This window comes from Pleurodeles waltl, chromosome 4_1 (assembly GCF_031143425.1).
Source record: "Pleurodeles waltl isolate 20211129_DDA chromosome 4_1, aPleWal1.hap1.20221129, whole genome shotgun sequence".
NCBI lineage: Eukaryota > Metazoa > Chordata > Amphibia > Caudata > Salamandridae > Pleurodeles > Pleurodeles waltl.
In genome coordinates, this window is record NC_090442.1 from 473,073,439 (window position 1) to 473,095,276 (window position 21,838).

At 46.7% G+C, this 21,838-nt stretch overlaps 1 protein-coding gene across 2 annotated transcripts in view; it reads right to left on the reverse strand.

Moving 5' to 3' along the window:
• Window positions 1-21,838, reverse strand: part of METTL25 (methyltransferase like 25) — a 624,891-nt gene that overhangs the window by 40,678 nt on the left and 562,375 nt on the right. The window lies entirely within an intron of this gene.

Here is a 21,838-nt window from a genome sequence, read left to right on the forward strand (position 1 = left end):
CATGTGCATGATACTTTTGAGTAACAGTTGATTTGATGGGATGGTCAAGTAGTGGTCAGATGGTTGGCTTATGTTGTTGGTGAGACTTGTCAAATGGGAAAGTTAGAAGTATCTTCTTGTGACATAATGTAGGCTATGAAGGGTATTTCACTGGGCCTTTCCTAGCAGGAGATGCATAGCTACTGTTGTACATGATATAATGTTTGTGTGTGTATGAAGAATGTGATGACCCACTCTCTCTCTCCATTTTTCTCTCTGTTTGTGTGCATCAGCATCGGTAGGCGAAGGAGATGGGGCACAGGCGAGTGGGGAAGCTGCCGGCCACAGGACTCAAAGTGTTGAGACCAGTGACAGCGAGGGACCCAGTAGCCTGGAAGGCAAGGGGAGTGCCAAGGGGGAGACAGGATTGACATCACCATCCTTGGAATCCTCCTCCAGTGGACACTCCCTGGTGGTGGCGTACACATCTGGGACCACCCCAGCACCATCTTTGTCTGCCACCATCCCTTTCTACCACCACTCTCCCTGTAGCTCCCCACCCAGTTGGCCATGCCCTCTCACCCCAGCGGGTGGGCATCTCCTTTGCCGCAGACACCTCTGCCCGTGTCAGCTCTGCTGCCCTCAGTGAGGAGGCTATTGACCTCTTGAGGTCAATCTCTGTGGGTCAGTTGACCATTGTGAATGCCGTCCAGGGACTTGCAACTTAAGTCCATCAGAGTAATGCGTTCCTGGAGGACATTCACTGTGCACTGGCTGGTCTACAGAGATCCTGTCAGGCTCTGGCCTCCACATTTAACGGTAGCCAGTCACCCTTTGTCTTCCGTCCCCCTCCACCTTCCTCTTCCCAATCCCAAAACCCTTTTCCCCATCCCAGCCAAAGCACATAGACAGACAAGCATGCATCCACCTCCACATCCAAGGATAGGTCAGACAAACACAAACGCCACAGGATACACCACTGGCATGCACACAAACTACATACACTTGCAGACACAGCAAGTCACAACCTGCCCTGACAGCTCTACCACCCCCAGCATCACAGACAGTACACCAGGCACACCTTCGAACATCACAGCATCATTCACAGATCCAGCCACTACACCTATCTTACTACAGACAGCACATCAGAAGACCCACAGACATCCACCCCAGTCACCACATCTGCAGAAACCACAACCACTGATATGCCTACATGCAGCAAATCCGCCATACCTGCAGTCACCATCCCAACAGACACTCACCCACCCACCATGGCATCACCAAGCACCTTCACCCCCTCTCAGTCCAGTACGCAAATGCCATCACTCACCAACCCAACAGACAACCACCATCCACAAGCATACCTCCCACACACATGCACCCACAACACCCATAGTGACCCGTCAGACAACCACTCCCTCACCCTCCATTCCCAAAACCCCTTTTAATGACCGTCCCACGTGTCAATAAAAAAAGTGCTCCTTTCATGTTTTGACCTTTCCCTACTCCTCTTCTCCCAGTGAGACCCCTAAATGATCTGTTTCCCTCCCTAGGCCCGCCAGTCCACCTCCAAGACCACCCCTGCCCCCCTGCAAATACCCATTCCCCTCCCCCTGTGTGATGCTATTAATTGTGTTTGACCAATGACTTTGTGTTTCACCACTGCGCATATTAGTTGCTCAATGTTCACCAGTAGCACATTATATGTTTTGTTCAGTTTAGCCGCCTATTGGCTTTGACATTGCATTAGCCATTACATTCTGTATTCTGCCTATTGGCTTTGACATGCTGTATTCAGTTCAGCTGCCTATTGGCTTTGACATGGCATTAGCCATTACTTTCTGTATTCAGTTTAGCCGCCTATTGGCTTTGACATTGCATTAGCCATTACATTCTGTATTCTGCCTATTGGCTTTGACATGCTGTGTTCAGTTTAGCTGCCTATTGGCTTTGACATTATATTAGACATTACATTCTGTATTCAGTTCAGCTGCCTATTGGCTTTGACATGATATTAGACATTACATTTTGTATTCAGCTCAGCTGCCTATTGGCTTTGACATGATATTAGACATTACATTTTGTATTCAGCTCACTGCCTATTGGCTTTGACATGATATTAGACATTACATTTGATATTTAGGTTAGCTGCCTATTGGCTTTAACGTGGAGTTAGACATTGTAATTGAGACATTGCAGAGATGTCTGTGTTTTTCCAAGCTATGTTTTTCCACAAGATGAACCAAGCTGTTTTCTTCACACCAGACTAGACCTGATAAGAGAGAGTACATTTGGTGTTTTCCTTTCTGCTCAGGCTTGGGAAGAGGAGAAGTCTAGGAGATCTGGCCAGTCTCCAAAGGCTTGCGTAGTTTTCCCGAGTCTGAGAGGAGGGGGCACGCTTTTGTAAGGATGACTCAGGGCTACAGTGAGTTAGATTCGAATCTGCTTGACTTCAGGCTGGAACTAGGCGCCAGTTGCCAGTCTCCCGTGTGGGTAGATAATCTCTTTCTCGCAGTTGACCGGAGTCATCAACTTGCAGACCCCAGAAAGATGAAGCTGAAGATAGGTCCTACTTGCTCATACGGTGATGAATTTTAATTTTTATGCTTTGCTACCATAATCATATAACATATGTGCTGTGTACATTGCAACTGAGAAGTACTGTGATATATTTTGTTTTCTTGCTGCGACTACTTTTGTGCTTGAAATCTATTAATTCGTCTCTCAAGAACTTGTGGGTGGGGAAGAATGAACAACAATAAAGGTCTTCTTTGAACTCAGAAGTGCATTCCAGAGAGGTTCTGTAAGCTCCGATAGGAGATAAGTAGGAAGGCAGAACACCCTGCTAAGAAGTTTACCCATCCCAAAAGTACCCTCCCCTCCCCTAAGCCTAGGCCTAAACCCCCCTCCCAAACCCAAAGGTCCCCCTCCCAAACCAAACACTAACCCCCCTCCACCCCTGATCACTGAGGTGTCTGCCTGCCCCCTTGATGCCCCTACCTGTGAAGGTTACATGACAGTCAGGAGTCAAGTTGGGGGCATATACATGTGCATTGTGCGCATGTTGCACATTGTATTTTTGGACTGGTGTCTGGCCTTGGCAATTTTTTTATATATTTATTCATTAGTAATATATTTGGGCCAACCAGTTGTTGGTTTCGGAGTTACACCTTTGTCCTGCATTTCTTTTGTTAGGACATATCTGTTCCTGGCAGACATTGTTTGAGTGTGCGTAGTTGTGTATAAGTGGTAGTTGTGCTAATTATTTTGTCTGAGCAGCATGTGAGGTTGTGTGCAGTGCATTTGCCCCCCAGTGATGGGTGTGTGTTGCTTGATGGTCATGTGTATGTTGGAGACATGTTATTGTGATGGTATTGAGTGGTGTTTGTGTTGACAGGTGCTTGCTGCAGTGCTGAGTGCCTTTGTGTGCTTGGACTGTGTGCATGTGCGAGTGTGCTGAATGATACGTTATGTCAAATGCTTTGTTGTATGGTTGTGTGATAGTGTGTTTGTTCCCTGTTGGTGGTACATTGTGTTGCATGTGTGATTTGTCAATGGGTAGAGTTTGCTGTGGGTGCTTGCCTTTGCTTTGATGGTGCTGCAGTTGTGGTGCTGTGGTGTCATTTGGCAGTATTGTGTGTTGCTGTGCCGGTGCTGTATTTCTGGGGGTAGGTGTGTGTTATTGACGTAGGTGTGTGTGATGGCCGTAGTGTGTGTACTGTGAGCGTGCATGTCAGTGTGTGGTTATGTATGTGTTGCCCTCGACCCCCGTTCCCGATTGGTCTGTGGTGTGTGAGTAGGGACTCTGACATTTTATCACAGTTAAGTGTGTGTACTCATTGTAGCTGTCATAGTTGTAGTCGCAGACTCCGTAGTACTTGTGCGAGCAGGAGCAGCGGGAAGACGTGTAGTTCTGGTTCCATTGAGCCTCCGGACAAATATGGCTTCTTGAAGGTGAGTGTCTCCTTTTATACAGTTGGTTTATGCCTGGGATTCCGTGGTGGTTCGACCGCGGCAGAAACGTTGGCGGTGTGCAACCTTGTAATCTGTTCAGAGGAAACATGGTTTTCGCCGGCCTGCAGGTGGCTACAGTTGTCCGTGGTGGCTTGACCGCACTGGCTGTGGTTTGGCTGTATTCTGCTGTGAATACTGCCATGGTCATAATTTGGTGGTTTTCTCCGCCAGCCTGTTGGCGGTCTGACCGCCAACATGGCGGTCCTCAGATTGCCAGACTCATAATGAGCCCCTTAGTCTCCCTTTTGGAAGTTGAAAATCTCCAGTGGGATGGAGATACAGCCTCTAGCTGATGAGGGCGCCATGAGGCCGGGTACACGATCCGAAGAGGAGCAGCTGAATGGGGTTGACTGCGGCAGTGAAGTATGTATTGGGAGCTATATCGAATTCAGGCTGACCAATTATACAACTTAGGCAGATTGGTGAGCAGGTAGGTCCTGGTCTCCTCTGGGTTCTTAGAACATTATTTAGCAGCATTTTTATTTAAGTCTCAAGTTTAGAATTCAGCTGTCTGGGCACCTTTAGCATCACTTCCAAGTGTCCAGGACTATAGGGGTACCACTGGAGGATCAGGAATCACTCAGATTAAGTCCAGTTGCAGGTTCAGGATGGATGGAGCATTTTCTGTCCATGATGCTCTGATCAGGAGTCCACCCAACTAGCTATTGGAGTCACTCTATTGGTACTCGGTTCAAGCAGGAAAGTAGGTATCTAGGAGCAGGGTAGTCCTCTGAGTGCACAACGAAGGGTACTTTTCTTGCTGTAACAGGGCAGTCCTCTGAAGTACACAACAGGCAAAGGTATTAGAGCAGTCCTCTGAGAGTCCTTTGCAGGTCCAGAAGAGAACTATACAGTGGGCCTGACAGTCCTAGTTTTATACATGGTGCCAGCTTTGAAATTGAAAAAACTTCTAGAGTTTCCCCTCGGTAGATGGTATTGGAATTTCATGCCTTCCTGCCCAGGCCCTACTGGGCCTGGGATCACAAAAGGTTAGTGTGAAGTTCTTTGTGTGTGCTGAGGTTGTGGCTTGGAAGTGTAAGTAGGGCTGTGCACAGCTCTGCCCCTCATCCTGACAACACCTGTAGGAGGCTGGACTGGCTTGTAGTGAGTACCAATGGGTACTTACACCTTGCACCAGGCCCAGTTATCCCTTATTAGTGTATAGGGTGTCTAGCAGCTTAGGCTGATAGATAATGGTAGCTTAGCAGAGCAGCTTAGGCTGAACTAGGAGACGAGTGAAGCTCCTACACTACCACTAGTGTCACTTGCACAATATCATAAGAAAACACAATACACAGATATACTAAAAATAAAGGTACTTTATTTTTATGACAATATGCCAAAGTATCTGAGAGTGTACCCTCAGTATGAGGATAGCAAATATACACAAGATATATGTACACAATACCAAAATATGCAGTAATAGTATTAGAAAACAGTGCAAACAATGTATAGTTACAATAGGATGCAATGGGGACACATAGGGATAGGGGCAACACAAACCATATACTCCAAAAGTGGAATGCGAACCACAAATGGACCCCAAACCTATGTGACCTTGTAGAGGGTCGCTGGGACTATTAGAAAATAGTAAGGGTTAGAAAAAATAGCCCACCCCAAGACCCTGAAAAGTGAGTGCAAAGTGCACTAAAGTTCCCCAAAGGACATAGAAGTCGTGATAGGGGAATTCTGCAGGAAAGACACAAACCAGCAATGCAACAACGATGGATTTCCAGTTGAGGATACCTGTGGAACAAGGGGACCAAGTCCAAAAGTCACAAGCAAGACGGAGATGGGCAGATGCCCAGGAAATGCCAGCTGTGGGTGCAAAGAAGCTGCTACTGGACAGTAGAAGCTGAGGATTCTGCAGGAACGACAATGGCTAGAGACTTCCTCTTTGGAGGATGGATCCCCCACGCCGTGGAGAGTCGTGCAGAAGTGTTTTCCTGAAGAAAGACCGCCAACAAGCCTTGCTAGCTGCAAATCGTGCGGTTAGGGTTTTTGGATGCTGCTGTGGCCCAGGAGGGACCACAATGTCGCCAATTGCGTCTGGGGACAGAGGAGGCGTCGAGCAAGACAAGGAGCCCTCTCAGAAGCAGGCAGCACCCGCAGAAGTGCTGGAACAGGCACTACGAAGTGGAGTGAAACGGTGCTCACCCGAAGTTGCACAAAGGAGTCCCACGCCGCCGGAGGACAACTTAGGAGGTCGTGCAATGCAGGTTAGAGTGCCGTGGACCCAGGCTGGACTGTGCACAAAGGATTTCCGCCGGAAGTGCATGGAGGCCGGAGTAGCTGCAAAAGTCACGGTTCCCAGCAATGCAGTCTGGCGTGGGGAGGCAAGGACTTACCTCCACCAAACTTGGACTGAAGAGTCACTGGACTGTGGGAGTCACTTGGACAGAGTTTCTGGATTCAAGGGACCTCGCTCGTCGTGCTGAGAGGAGACCCAGGGTACCGGTGATGCAGTTCTTTCGTGCCTGCGGTAGCGGGGGGAAGATTCCGTCGACCCACAGGAGATTTCTTCGGAGCTTCTAGTGCAGAGAGGAGGCAGACTACCCCCACAGCAAGCACCACCAGGAAAGCAGTTGAGAAGGTGGCTGGATCAGCATTACAGAGTTGCAGTAGTCGTCTTTGCTACTTTGTTGCAGTTTTGCAGGCTTCCAGCGCGGTCAGCAGTCGATTCCTTGGCAGAAGGTGAAGAGAGAGATGCAGAGGAACTCGGATGAGCTCTTGCATTCGTTATCTAAGGAATCCCCAGAGACAGAGACCCTAAATAGCCAGAAAAGAGGGTTTGGCTACCTAGGAGAGAGGGTAGGCTAGCAACACCTGAAGGAGCCTATCAGAAGGAGTCTCTGACGTCACCTGCTGGCACTGGCCACTCAGAGCAGTCCAGTGTGTCAGCAGCACCTCTGTTTCCAAGATGGCAGAGGTCTGGAGCACACTGGAGGAGCTCTGGGCACATCCAAGGGGAGGTGCAGGCCAGGGGAGTGGTCACTCCCCTTTCCTTTGTCCAGTTTCGCGCCAGAGCAGGGCTGAGGGGTCCCTGAACCGGTGTAGACTGGCTTATGCAGAAATGGGCACCATGTGTGCCCATGAAAGCATTTCCAGAGGCTGGGGGAGGCTACTCCTCCCCTGCCTTCACACCATTTTCCAAAGGGAGAGGGTGTAACACCCTATCTCAGAGGAAGTCCTTTGTTCTGCCATCCTGGGCCAAGCCTGGCTGGACCCCAGGAGGGCAGAAACCTGTCTGAGGGGTTGGCAGCAGCAGCAGCTGCAGTGAAACCCCGGGAAAGGCAGTTTGGCAGTACCCAGGTCTGAGCTACAGACCTGTGGGATCATGGGATTGTGCCCACTATGCCAGGATGGCATAGAGGGGGCAATTCCATGATCATAGACATGTTACATGGCCATATTCGGAGTTACCATTGTGAAGCTACATATAGGTAGTGACCTATATGTAGTGCACGCGTGTAATGGTGTCCCCGCACTCACAAAGTCCGGGGAATTGGCCCTGAACAATGTGGGGGCACCTTGGCTAGTGCCAGGGTGCCCACACACTAAGTAACTTAGCACCCAACCATTACCAGGTAAAGGTTAGACATATAGGTGACTTATAAGTTAATTAAGTGCAGTGTAAAATGGCTGTGAAATAACGTGGACGTCATTTCACTCAGGCTGCAGTGGCAGGCCTGTGTAAGAATTGTCAGAGCTCCCTCTGGGTGGCAAAAGAATTGCTGCAGCCCATAGGGATCTCCTGGAACCCCAATACCCTGGGTACCTCGGTACCATATACTAGGGAATTATAAGGGTGTCCCAGTAAGCCAATGTAAATTGGTAAAATTGGTCACTAGCCTGTTAGTGACAATTTGAAAGAAATGAGAGAGCATAACCACTGAGGTTCTGATTAGCAGAGCCTCAGTGAGACAGTTAGTCATAACACAGGTAACACATTCAGGCACACTTATGAGCACTGGGGCCCTGGCTGGCAGGGTCCCAGTGACACATACATCTAAAACAACATATATACAGTGAAAAATGGGGGTAACATGCCAGGCAAGATGGTACTTTCCTACAACACCCAGTCCCCCTATTGAGTGGCTGTCTGGGAGGAATACACAAAGGCCAATTGCCAACTACACCATGTCATGTGACCCAGGAAGTGAGCTGTAGGCACCAAATGCTAAGGACAAGAAAATGGCAACTTTCAAAAAGTGTCATTTATAGAATTGTGACTTAAAATCCAACCTTACCATTAACACCATTAAAGATGATTTTAAATTCAATTACAAACATGACATTTCTACCTGTTCCCAAACAAATGGTATCACTTATTAAATGTAATAAGGTGACCCTAATATTATCCTATGCTATGGAGAGGTATTGTGCACTCTGCCTTAGGAGCTGTTTAGGGCCTACATTAGAGGTGACATATACATTAAAAAGTGAGTTTTAGGCCTGGATGTGGGTTTATTTTGCCTGGTAAAATTAGCAGTTTAAAACTGCACATAGGCTGCAATGGTAAGTCTGAGACATGCTTTAAGGGGCTACTTAACTGGGTGGCACAATAAGTGATGTAGGCCCACTAATAGCATTTAAGTTACTGGTCATGAGCATATGGTATACCATTTGACTAGGGAACTATAAATAAATAATTATGCCAATTGGATGTTAGCCAATTTTACCATGTTTTTAGAGAGTGAGCACAAGCACTTTAATACTGCTTAGAAACAGTAAAGTACATATAGGCCCTCATTCTGACCTTGGCGGTCGGCGGAGAGGCGGCGGTCGGACCGCGAACAGACCGGCGGTATAAAAAATGGCATTCTGACCGCGGCGGTCACCGCCGCGACCGACCGCCACTTCCCCACTCCGACAGCCACGGCGGTCATGACCGACGGGCTGGAGTCTGCGCACTCCGGTCCGGCGGTCGACCCAAGACCGCCAACGGTATCATGACCCTGCTTACCGCCGCGGTTTCTGGCGGTCGGGAACCGCCATGCGAACCATGGCGGTAGGCACTATCGGGGCCAGGGAATTCCTTCCCTGGCACTGATAGGGGTCTCCCCCACCCCCCACTGCCCCCCCGAGTCCTCCCCCCACACCCTCCACCCCCCTGCCACCCCCCAGAGGTGGTACGAACCCCCTCCCCACCCCGACATGCACATACACGCACCCCGACATGCACACACCCCCAACATGCACATATACACACCCCCTACACACACACATACACAACGGGGACACATACCCGCACACATACATGCCGACATGCGCACCCGCCGAACTACACACATTGCCCATAGGCACAGCAGCACTCCCCGCCCGCATGCACGCACTCACACACCCCCTCTACACACTCACACGCACACCCCCATGCACGCACACATCACACAACACCTCCCCCACCCCCTCCCCTCACGGACGATCAACTTACCTTGTGCGTTGGTCCTCCGGGAGGTGACAGGAGCCATGGGGAGGTGACGGCCAACAGAAGACCGCCAACAGAAGACCGCCACACAGAAATGTGGGTCGTAATTCTGTGGGCGGTGTTCTGCTGGCGTGGCGGTGGAGGTTGACCAGTCTCCACTTTCCCGCCGACCGCCAGTGTGGCTGCTGGCGGTTTTCCGGCGGAACACTCCCAGCGGTCAGAATGCGCACAGCGGCATACCGCCGCGGTCGGCGGTCTTCACCGCGGCGGTAACTCGGCGGTCTTGCGAAAAGACCGCCAAGGTCAGAATGACCCCCATAGTCCTAAGACCAACAAAAACAAATTCAACAAATCAGGAGGGGAGGAGGCAAACACTGTGAGAGACTACCACCCCAAAGCTGACAGAAAGAGTGACACCTTGAGGTTAAGAAACTTTGTTTTTAAATACTTGTCAAGAAATGTGATATTCCTTACAAAAAAAACTGTGGATGAAAAACTGGACATTTACTGTCTCTCCAGATAGTGATTCGCCATTTAGGAACTTTTTAACAGAACAATGAACTATGAAATCAGTAGCTTCTTTTTTAGGAGAAGCTCATAGAGTTTGTATTGGAAATTCAACTTGTAATACAAAAAGAGTTGGAGGTATAAAAAGACAAGATCTGTCCAAAGAACATGGAACAAAAGAAAGGGTAGAGAGCCCAGCTAGGGTTATGACCTGCTCTTGCTGGGAAGCAACACTAAAATCAATGTTAACAACCAACAACTAAAATTGTCTTCTTGTGAATTTGTCAAATCATGATCTTGATGTTTGTAAAGATGAAAGTCCATGACACTTTGTACAGCTGTGTCATCCACACTATTTTTTCTTTGTCCTTTGAGTTTTATGTTTTGTCAACTGCTTGTGGAACTACTGACCCTGAGGCACCACTCAAACTGCAAATTGGTGTTCCACAGTGTTAGAAATGGGGTCTTTGGTTGACAGTCAGGTTACCCCCTGTCCAAGCAAGGACCCTCACTCTAGTCAGGGTAAGCCACACACAATCCAAATTATCCTGTGCCCAGCCTCTGGTAGCTTAGCACTGAGCAGTCAGGCTTAACTTAGAAGACAATGTGTAAAGTATTTGTGCAATAAAACATACACTAACACAATATAGCACCACAAAAATACACCACAAAGTGTTTAGAAAAATATATAATATTTATCTGATAAGATGCAGGTTAAAACTATTAAAAATACAATAAGTATATGTTGAGATATCGCTGCAAAGTGATATAAAGTGTCTTAAGTCTTTTAAAAGCAAGCAAGGTCTCTTTCAAGCACAAAGTACCTGGTTTGCGTGAAAAATCTCCTTAAGGAACCGCAGAGGAGGAGAAGCGTGGAAACAAAGGTGTGTGCAACAATTTCTCAGGACGCACACAGCGATGCATCATTTAGTTTTCACGCAGGGACGGCTGTGCGTCACTTTCTGGCGCTCGGTCGTGGAGCCTCTTCAGGTTGCAGGGTTTTCAGACACCACGGGGACAGTGCGTGGATTCCCTGCGCTGGCAGGACGAAGTCACAGGAGCTGCATCGATCCGGTGGGCGTTGCGTCAAATTTTCTACCGCAAGGCAGGCACTGCGTTGATTCCTCTCTGGAAGTCGGGCTGCATCGTTCTGGGTCCGCTGAGCGGCGATCCAGTGGGCCGTGTGTCAACTATCCTGTCGCTATACTGGCGCTGAGTCGATCTTTTCGTTGCGAACTCGGGCTGCATCGTTCCAATCCGGCGTGCGGTGACGGTTTCACTGCGGTGCAGGCTGTGCGTCATTTCTGGCAGGCTGTGCATCGAATTTCGCTGCACAAGGAGTCTTTCTTGAAGAGATGAAGTCTTTTTGGTCCTGAGGAAAGCTCTATCCAAGCCCTTTGAGAGCACTTCTTCACCACAGCCAGAGAGCAGCAAGGCAGCAGGGCAACAGCAAGGCAGCAGTCCTTCACAGAAAGCAGTCAGGTGAGTCCTTTGGGCAGCCAGGCAGTTCTTCTTGGCAGGATGCAGGTTCTGGTTACAAGTTTCTTCTCCAGGAAGTGTCTGTGGGGGTAGAGTGTCTACCCAAGAAGTGTCTAAGTTGGTAGGGTCGGAGACACTGCTTAAATACCCAAATGTGCCTTTGAAGTGGGGGAGACTTCAAAGAGTGGCTTAGAAGTGCACAAGGTCCTCTTTCAGTTCCATCCTGTCTGCCAGGGTCCCAGTAGAGGGTGTGGCCGTCCTTTGTGTCATGTTAGGCCCCTGTCCTTTGACATCCAGGTATCAAGCCTTCCACCCTCCCAGCCAAGGAAGACCCATTCAAAATGCAGATGTATGCAAGTGAGGCTGCGTATCCTGTGTTTGGGGTGTGTCTGAGTGAATGCACAAAGGAGCTGTCAACTAAACCTAGCCAGACGTGGAATGGAAGGCACAGAAGGATTTAAGTGTAGAGAAATGCTCACTTTCTAAAAGTAGCACTTCTAAAATAGTAATATAAAATCTAGCTTCACCAGTCAGCAGGATTTTGTATCACCATTCTGGCCATACTAAATATGACCTTCTTACTCCTTTCAGATCAGCAGCTACGACTCAAAAAATGTATGAGGGCAGTCCTAATATTAGTCTATGAAGGGAGCAGGCCATGCAGCAGTGTAAAAACGAATTTAGGAGTTTTACACTACTAGGACATGTAAACTACACAGGTACATGTACTGCCTTTTGCCTACAGAGCACCCTGCCCTATGGGCTACCTAGGACCTACCTTAGGGGTGACTTAAATGTAGAAAAAGGGGAGTTTTAAGGCTAGGCAAGTACTTTTAAATGCCAAGTCGAAGTGGCAGTGAAGCTGCACACACAGGCACTGCAGAGGCAGGTCTGAGACATGGTTAAGAGACTAGTTATGTGGGTGGCACAACCACTGCTACAGGTCTACTAGTAGCATTTAATCTACAGGCCCTGGGCACATATAGTGCACTCTACTAGGGACTTACAAGTAAATTAAATAGTCAATTTGGGTATGAGCCAATGTCACCATGTTTTAAGGAGAGAGCATATGCACTTTAGCACTGATTAGCAGTGGTAAAGTGGGCAGAGTCCTAAAGACAGCAAAAATGAAGACAGAAAAAGAGAAGGAGTAAGGCAAAAAGTCTGGGGATGACCCTGCAGAAAGGCCATTTCCAACACACAGGGTTACTCATTCTGTGTGACCTGACAGCAGGGCATCATAAACTGGTCTCAGCATTTCAATATCAAGAGAGTAGCCCGGTTTATGCCATCTGCAAATAAATCTAGTTGGTGTCAGCTTAATCTTTCATTTGGGGTGCATAGTTTTACCCACAGGAGTTGTCTACTGGCCTCACTTTGTAAATTCAATCGAGAGGGGGGGTGCAAATGGTGGCCCATTTGTGAGTAATTATAATGTTTGTGAACATTACATGCAGACACTTCCCTATACAAAATTTAATAAAAGTGTAGACAGTAAAGTCTTTTCAAATGCTCTTGTTGCACCTGTCCTTAAGCTTAGCCGTCAGCCTTCATGAACACTTACTTTTGCGTGATAATTGCATTTGCAAGATAAAGGATGAGAGCTGGTCACATAGGAAAGCCATATCCCTCGCTTTTCTTACCTTTTTCTTCAGATTTTGGCTTGTTTGGTGGAATTCTGTATAGATTCCTAAAAGTGTAGTGTTTTGGAATTTGCATATGGGTCCCTGCATGAAGGCAGAGCCTTCTGCACTGCAGTTCATAAACAGGACCTTCCGAGATACCTGTCTGTGGATTTAAACTCTGACTAGTTTAACTGGATTGACATGTGATCTTGAGATGTTCTGAACTATGATTGGCAGCAGGCTCCTGTCCAACTCTCTAAGTTTGGGAATGTAAGCCAGAGCCAACCTCCAGGTCACTACATCGTCTGAACAGGAACTGCAGGTAGCAATGGCAAAAACAGCTTCCCAGAGGAATGCGAGACAAGTTCAATCATTTCCAAATGTTTTAAACTTAAGAAATAAACATACTAAAATATTGAAAATCAACTTTAAATAATAAAAATAAACAAAAAGCTATAAAAACAAAATTGTAGAACACAAATTGGAGAACTGGAATTTATTGCCAAGAAAACATAAACCACTAATGAGAATTTACGGTTTGCAGCTGAATGTGGCCTAAGCATGATTTCAGGTTAACTGTGATGGAGGGGAAGTTGGATTTGCCAAGTAAATTGCAGAAGTCAAAACTTGTGCCTTCTGACACAGTCTACTTTTTGAGCTGAAATGTGGCAAGGCAAGTGTTAGTAATTGGGTCTCTAGTTGGCAAAGTTATGCAACCTGTCCAAGTAGCGACCGCAACCCTAGTCAGGGTAAGTCACAACACATCCTAAATTATCCTGTGCTCACTCTTTGGTAGCTTGGCACAGAGCAAGCAGGCTTAAATTAGAAGGCAATGTGCAAAGTATTTGCGCAGTAACACATAGAGTAATAGTGTAAAACACCACAAAAAGTACTCCCCATCAGTTTAGAAAAATAGACAATATTTATATGAATAAAATGAGACCAAAATGACAAGAATCCAATATGCACAAGTCAGTATATCACTTTTTTAGAGGTTTAAGTAAGTATTAGTCCATAGGAATCAATGGATGTATCTTTTTAGCACAAAGTACCTGGGATGTGTAAAAAATAATGGTGCAGAGGACCACAGAGGAGGTGATGTGTCGGAAAGTAAAGGGGTGCATCGATTTTTACTGCACAATGGAGGTGATGCATCGATTCCTTCCCTGCAGGCAAGGTGATGCGTCAGTTTCCAGGTCCGCAGCCTTGGCTCCTTACTTCGGTGCAGGGATATTTTGACGCCTAGGGACGATGACTGGAAAATCCAAAACGCACTGCGAGGATAAAACAGGCACTGCATTGATCCGGTAGGTGTTGCATCGATTCTCCAGCCACGAGACAGGTGCTGCATCGAGTCTGCAGACGAAGCGTCGAGTTTTGCAGGCGCTGTGTCGATTTTCGGATGCAGTGGATTTTCTCTCTCTTGAGTGAAGTCTTTGATCTCCCTGAAACTTCTTAACAGGAGGCAAGCTCAGTCTAAGCCCTTGGGGATCACTTGTGGGGGAAGTCAAAGACCTTGCAGGAGAGTTGGGGAGCTGCAGGAAGCAGAGCAACAAGGAGGGGAGTAGTCCTTCCAGAAAAGCAGTACAGATCAGTCCTTTGAGAAGCACAGCAGTCCCTCTGACTGAGTCCAGTAGTAGGTCCAGATGTGTCTGATTTTAGGGGGTCACTGACCCAGTATATATACCCAAATGTTCCTCTGAAGTGGAGGAAACTTCAAAGAGAGGTTTTAAACTGCACCAGTTCCCCTTTCAACCCAGCCCTGCCTGCCAGGGGAATGATGGGGGAGATCAGGCCACTAGCCTTTGAAGTGTACGTCAGAGCTCCTTCACCCTTCCTGCCCAGGAAGACCCATTAATATGCAGATGCAGCTGAGTACCCTGTGTTTATGGCTGTCTGGGTGGAATATACAAGGGGAGCTGTCAGCCAGCACAGACCAGACGAGGATTGGAGACAGGATGTAAGGCACAGAGAACAGTGAGTGCAGAGAAATACGTACTTCTAAAAGTAGCATTTCTAAAACAGTAATGTTAAATCCAACTTCACTAGTAAGCAGGATTTTGCAATACCATTCCAACCATGACAATGCTACTCCTTTCAGATCAGAACTTACCACTTAAAAGTATATAAGGGACTTTCCAATGCTGGTCTATGAGAGGAGCAGGCTTCATAATAGTGAAACGTGACTGGGTGTTTTCACTACCAGGACATGAAAAAGCTACAAGTACATGTCCTGCCTTTTACTTACATAGGACCCTGCCCTATGGGCTACCTAGGGCTTACCTTAGAAGTGACTTATATGTAATAAAAGGGGAGTATAATGCTAGGCAAGTAGTTTTAAATGGCAAGTCAAAGTGGCAGTGAAACTGGACACACAGGCCTTGCAATGGCAGGCCTGAGATACAGTTAAGGGGCTACCTATGTGGGTGGCACAATCACTGCTGCAGGCCCACTAGTAGCATTTAATTTACAGGCCCAGGGAACATGTAGTGCACTTTACTAGGGACTTACACGTAAATTAAATATATCAACTGGATATAAGCCAATGTTACCATGTTTTAGGGAGAAAGTACATGCACTTTAGAACTGGCTAGCAGTGGTAAAATGCCAGAATCCTACATTCAATGAAAATGAGGTCAGAAAAAGAGGAGGAGTAAGGCAAAACGTTTGGGGTGACCTTCAGAGAGGGCCCTTTTCCAACAGCAAGAAGCTAAAGCAGGTGAGGCTCAAGCCAAAGCACATTTGTCATTGTTGAGCTCCCGCGGAAGCTTTTAGGTAGGAGTCAAATTCTTTAAGCAGGAAAAATCTAGATTTGCTGCCTCATCCTAGTCCAATCCTTTCTCTTCAGACCCAATCACTTTTTTGGTTCTCAGAATCTACCAGCAAGGCAAGGCAGGAAGCTGTAGCTGGGTAGGGCTCCATGAGGCCAGACACCTTTAACATGACATCCTTTTATAGCTCTGATTGGGACACACCTGGATTTCTTGCTTGCTGAGGATGCACCCTCCACGGGGAAGTCTCAGCACCTCTTCCAAGTCCTATGTACCTAGATAAAATGAAGCTGCTACATCTCTTTCCGGTCCTATGTACCTAGATAAAATGACTAAGACCAAATTTTCTCCAAGCCAGAAAGTTTTTCCTCGTCACTTTACTACCTCTCAGATCCTCAAGGCAGGCCTCTAGACACCAAGTCTCTCTCCAGGCAGGACGCTAGCAGGATCCAGTCCTCAGTAGTCAGCTGGGCATTTCTGAAGTTGAGAAACAACTTTCATTTATGTCCCTGTAGCAGGTAAAAGGAAACTGTTGGAAATCTGGTGTCTGCAGAGTCACCCCATTTTGCCTTCTATAGCTGAAACCGTTTTTTGTTGCCATTAGGCCGTGGTACACTTTACTCCTGCTAACCAATGGTAAAGTGCTTGTGCTTTCCCTTCCGAACTTGATAAAATTGGTCAAATTAGTTTACTAATAAGTCCTCTGGCAACTGAAGTCCTGAGAGCTGAATATTGAGACTTAGTGCAGGAGGGGGCTTAAAAGCAAATGCTCTTTACACTTAATCGGTTTGATGAAACTGATAAGGTGGGAAAACACTTGGTCTGGCTTGGCAGGAAGGAGTTGGAGTCTCGGTGGGTAGCGAAGATAGTGGAGCCAGAAGGGGAGACATGTAACTCTGAATGTGCACAGCAGCATTACCGGTCATTTTATAAAGCCCGGCTGCTTCATGATGCATCGCAGATAGCACACTATCTGGTGATGGTTGTTACCCTGGTGCTAGATGTGGAGGAGAGGGATGCAAGGGAGGCTGACATTACGTTGCCTGAAGTAACGTCTGCAATAGCAAAACTGAAGACCAGTAAATCCCCCGGGCCCAATGGGATTCCAGCAGAATTCTAGAAACTTTATCCTGGGTTGCTGAGGCCCCATTTGCTAAATATGTGTCAGGAGGTCGGTGCACAGGAAGCCCTTGAAATGAAATGATATAGATTTAGAGAGCGCAACAAATGCCCAAAAGCATCAAGGCGCTGATTGCTAACCCAGAGAACAGACTCAGCACGTGAAGAGGTCAGTTAATGTGGGGTTAGCCTCCTTACAGGGAGAAGAATCAGGTTTCTTAAGGCCTTCCTGAAAGGAGTATGCAGCTTCATGCAGGTCAGGTGGCGGGGGAGAGAGTTCCAGAGCTTAGCAGCCACGATGAAAAAGGCTTTGCCTCCCCATCTCTTTCTATGAAATTTGGGAATAACAACTAGACTGTGGGCTGCCGAGTGAAGCTCTCTGATAGCAGAGTTCCACCGAAACATGGTTTTAATTCCACCTGGGCTGGAACTGTAGATAGCTTTCAGTCTGATCTACGGCTCTCCATCGTTATGGTGATCCATAAGGAAGGCAAACCAAAGGAATCTTGTGATTTATACCATCCAATTTCTTTATTGAATATTGAAGTTAAGATTTTGGCTACGATACTGGCCTCCAGGCTTTTGCAGGTTATTATGCCCCTGAAACACAGGGACCAGTTGGTTTTTATGCCTGGAAGGTCAACGCAATATAACCTGAGGAGGGCCATAATAGGCTGAACGAGGTGCAGGACAGGTCTGCCACACATGCCTTTCTTGTGCTGGATGCGGAGAAGGATTTCATGCAGTGAATTTGCCCTCCCTGGAATAGACATTAGTAAAATATTAGTTTGGCCCCCAACACCATCAATAGGTGGCAGTGCTTTACCAGGCCCTGGTTGTGGCAGTAAAAGTAAAGCAGACAATGTCTTTGGACTTTCCCAATGGCATAGGAACCAGACAGGGTGCCCTCTGTCTTCCCTACTATTTACTCTTACTATACAATCATTGGAATGTGTGATAGGGGATCATCCATCTGTACAGGGGTTCAAAATATCCAAAGTAGAGGATGCAGAAGAAAATGTTTTGCTTCATGAGGATGACAGCCTGCTCTTCATTACTGATCCGATAATGTCTCTCCAGCTGATTTTCCCATTATTCAAGGAATATGGGGCTCAATGTGGTTACAGGATTAACTGGGGTAAGTTGGTGGTGTACTCTCCCTGGGGGCAGATGGATATGTCCCTACCCCAACAAAAAGTGGCATTAGCAGAAGACAGCTTTAAACTCTTAGGGACCTTTGTAGCGCCAGGGAGGGAGCTTTGCTTCCGCAGGAATTTGGGGAGGGAGGTCAAGCCCTTTCAGGATGATGCTGAAAGATGGAGAGTGTTGCCCCTTACCCTGTTGGGGCGAGCATCTGTCTTTAAAATGATATGGCTACCCAAGATGTTCTATGTACTACAGAAAACCTATTACCGGGTCCCTTTTGAAGTGTTACTAGGCTAGAAGAGGATGTGCGTTTCCTGTTGTGGAATGGGGTTCTTCCCAGAATTGCCCTGAAGACACTGCTGCGTGGGGGAACCTCGCTCCAGTATTTAATGCTAATTACTGGGTGGCCCATCTAATCAAAGTCAATGATCGGATATTTGCCCCTTATGACCATTACACCTTTCGACTTGAATGGGCCAAGTGAGGGACGTGGTCGTACATGCATTACATCTATGGGTATAAGGAAATGCAGAGACTACTCCATGTCATCATGTGGCCATAGCAGCCTGGAGCAGGCCACAAAACATTTGGGCTGGTCCCGTAAAATCACAAGAGAAACACTCTTATGGGAGGGAACATGGTGCACAGAGATGGAGAAACCACAGGGGTTTGAGGCCTCGGACCTGATCGGTGTCTAAGGTGGGGGACTTGTTGAAAAATGGGGACCTCATGCCATTTTCCTTGCTCCAACAGGAGTATGGAATGCCCTCCAACCAATTCCTGCAATATGCACAGATACGGCATTCTTGGCATGCTATGGGACTACCTGGGGAGAGCATCCTGGAATATGCACCACTGGAAGGGTGACTGCTAACAGTAGAACTGCGAAAATGGGTAGACTCCTTCACATATGAGATGTTGAATAACAATATGCCTGATACCATGGGCAGACTGCGAGTGAAGTGGGAGCACAATGTGGGAGACATGAGGACATATATTGGGAGGTAGCATTGATGCATCCAAGAGAGATGGCAATAAAGCAACAGGTACAACTGATTAATTTAAGATTCTCCACAGAAATAAAGAGGCTACATAGTAGAGGGAAGGGCGATGTCCCTGAACTGCCTGCAGTGTAAGGGTGAGGATGGGTCTTTCATTCACACACTTTGGGGGTGCCCATCAATTCAAGAATATTGGGTGGCAATTCTTGAAGAACTTAGTAAGATCCTGGAGGAGTCATTTACGCTGGACTAAAAGTTCATTCTTTTGGGGGTCCCTAATGAGGTGGACATTCCGTGGGCTAAGTTGCTGTTCTGTGACCTAGGCCTGGTAGTGGCAAAAAGGGATATAGCTCGGTATTGGGGGGTGAGTGAAACTCTGATTGCACATGAGTGGAGACGGGGTATGGATAGTTACATGGTGGCAGAGAAAGTTACATATGCTATCAGGAGTTTTGCCCAAAAAATTTATAAGGCATGATGGCAGCTGGTTCAAGTTCTATTCACTGGGTTCCGTGGGGGGAGATGCAGAGCAGAGCCCAGGTTGCCCAGTGCCAGGAGATGCTAGGGGTGTAAATTTAGTACCTATCTATTGAATTTTGCTGCTATCCCTTGAATTTTGCTGCTGCCCTTTTTCTTCTCTCCAGTTTTGAGGTGTGTTGGCTGTAAGACAATGAGGCAGGAGTAGTAGGGAGGGTGCGTTGTTCACTTTTTGTATTTCTTTTTGTAGGTGCCAGTATTGGTGCCCTATATGTTGTTCTTATTTGTTTTAACCGCAAAAAAATAAAATACTAATAAGTCCCAAGTAGATGGCACTACCTGCCTCCAGGGCGTGTAAACTAAATGCTGCTAGTGGAATGCAGCACTCATAGTGCCACCCACTACAGGAGCACTGTAAAACATGTATGAGGCCTACCGTTGCAGCCTGTAGTGCAGTTTTAAACTGTCATTTCAAACTTGCAAAATAAACCTTTTGTCAACCAACTGAGGCAGAGCAACAGGTGCAAGTGTTTAATTCAATCTCATGACCAATTACATCCTTTGACACAGATTCAATTAAGACTAAGACTTTTCCACTGGATGACAGGCTTGTAAGTGGCTGGGTCTGCTCTGTATGGCGGGCCATGAAAGTACCCTATCCCAAGTCATCCTTTGTCTGCAATACATCTTAAGAGGGAAAAATGATATACTAAACACAGCAAACATATTACACATACTTCCAACATATGCTTTCCCTACAATTTAAAGACATTCACAGAGTTCAATTTGAACCATCCAATCGCTCCCCTCAACTGGAAGAGACTACAGTGACCTGGAGAGCACCAGTGCACACGTCTCAAGTCCTGAAAGAAAAACAGTTTTGAAAATTGGCGCATTGAGGTTTGCATAATCGAGCAAGAGAAATACCCTCATATATTAGATAACACCAGGGTACCAAATTCAACAGAGCCTCAACCTACAAATGTCCTAAGGAATGCACATAATGCATCAGACTCCAATGAACTTAAAAATGTCCAGATGCAAGTCAATGACTACAGAGATCATGAATGGGAAGCGCACAGTCCTCACTAAATTGTCAGTGGAAAAAGACCAAGATTGGAGCTGGTTCTCAGCAAAGTTACTAGACAAGCCCACAACATTACGGACACTCATCCTCTGAAATGTTATTAATGGGTGACTTCAACCTGGTCAAACTTGGGCAACAACAACCATTCGGTTTACGGAAAACAAAAAAACTAACAGTCAATGTTGCTGGGAAGATGAATGACCACCCTTCCACTCACAACCTAAACTCCCTTCACTTGCTTAACCACAAACAAGCCAGGCCACTAAACCTCTAAACCCCTACAAACATTTAGGGACATCTTGACCCTGGATTATACTTTTGTGAGTAGTGCAGTATGCAACATGTGCATGGACTATGAAGTCATGGACCAACAGCAAAGCAATTACTGTCCTCACAAAATGCCTTTGATTAAAGGGCCTAGGTAGCCACAAAGATGAACATCATGGACTCCTCAAATGGAGAAGAGAACCTTGTATTAATTAGAAGGCTCAAGTGGAACGAGACTGATCTAACAGGAATCAACAAGTGGAAATCATCGAACTAGTGGACCAACATTCTGACTAACTCTGCCTCAGGACCATCTAGGGATGATATTATTGAATTTCTATCAAGCTTTAAAAGAAGAATGAAGAACATCACATACAACAACACACACTTGGGTACTGCCATAAACCAATGGTATACGACCGCTATAGGGAAAAGCAGTGAGGTGTTAAAATCAGTTATCAAAGAAGATAACAAAACCAGAAATAATAAGGCATTGCAACAATTACTAAGAGCCTTAAGAAATATGCATTGCAGGCTACTGTGGTCAGCTAAGGCCCAACACCTTGAAGCTGAAAGAACCACGTAAGAATGAATGAGGGAGCATCTTGGCGCTATGCTAAGAAACTACTACAGATCCAGAAATTAGACCATTGTCCCTAGATTAGTGAATGGAATAAAGAATCTGAGGCATGAAATAACTAAGTACTTAATTTATCTTTAAAATTGGCTTCAGTTTCAATGACACCAAGTTAGAAGGAAGGAGATTCCATGCTTTTGACCCTAGAACTGTAAAGGACTTTCCACCTCGAGATTTTAGATGGAAAGGGGAGGTCTTAAAAAACTCTCTGAAGATGACCTTAGGATATGCTGGGATACATAGTGAAGAAACAGCCCATTAAGATATTTAGTTCTGGTTTAGTTTTACCAGGGAGTTGTAA